This window comes from Chrysochloris asiatica, unplaced genomic scaffold (genome assembly GCF_000296735.1).
Source record: "Chrysochloris asiatica unplaced genomic scaffold, ChrAsi1.0 scaffold00339, whole genome shotgun sequence".
Lineage (NCBI taxonomy): Eukaryota > Metazoa > Chordata > Mammalia > Afrosoricida > Chrysochloridae > Chrysochloris > Chrysochloris asiatica.
This window is the reverse complement of record NW_006408857.1, coordinates 58,079-58,893: the sequence shown is the minus strand read 5'-3', so window position 1 is coordinate 58,893 and position 815 is coordinate 58,079. Positions and strand designations below refer to the sequence as shown.

General features: G+C 42.0%; 1 pseudogene; it reads left to right on the top strand.

Moving 5' to 3' along the window:
* Positions 1-815, top strand: part of LOC102841576 — a 19,760-nt pseudogene that overhangs the window by 1,905 nt on the left and 17,040 nt on the right.

The following is an 815-nucleotide window of genomic DNA, read 5'->3' as shown; positions in this document are numbered from 1 at the left end:
GAGGCACAGATGATGATGTGGAGAGATGGAGCAGCTGGGGACTTTATACCCAGAGAGGGAGAGGGGCTGTGTGCTGATGACTGGGATCAGGCTTGCGGGGTATACCCTTTTGTTGGTTGATGATGCACAGAGGGGATTGTAACCATGGCAATAAGACGACATATGATAGGATGGCTGTAAAGCTAATGTTCTCCCATGTAAACTATCACAAAATTCACAATAAAATATTAAATAAAAAACAACAAAACAAAACCATTTCCTATTTTTCTTGTATGGTGCAGTATTACTTCTTTATTGCCTTGATCCATGTGGAGACCTATTTTCTGGCTGTGATTTCCTTTGACCAATACATAGCCATCTGCAACCCTCTACTTTATGGCAGCAAAATGTCCAAGAATGTCTGTACATCCTTCATCTATGTGTCTTACATGGAGTACTTACTGGCCTGATGTAGACCATGTGGACCCACAACCTAGCCTTCTGTGGTCGCAATAAGATTAATCACTTTTACTGCGCTGACTCTCCACTGTTTAAGCTGGATTACTCTGACTCCTATGAAAAGAACTATCAATGTTTGTTGTGGTTGGGCTCAACTTCAGCTTTTCTCTCCTCCTCCTCATCATGTCTTACATCTACATATGTCCAGCTACTTTGAGGATTCGAACTACAGAGGGTAGGTGCAAAGTTTCTCAACTTGTGGTTCCTATCTGACAGCCTTCACCATATTTTTTGCAGCTCTTTTCTTTATGTATCTCAGACCTCCTTCAGAAAAGTCAGTTGTTGTTGTTGTTGTCAGGTGCCATTGAGTTGGAACC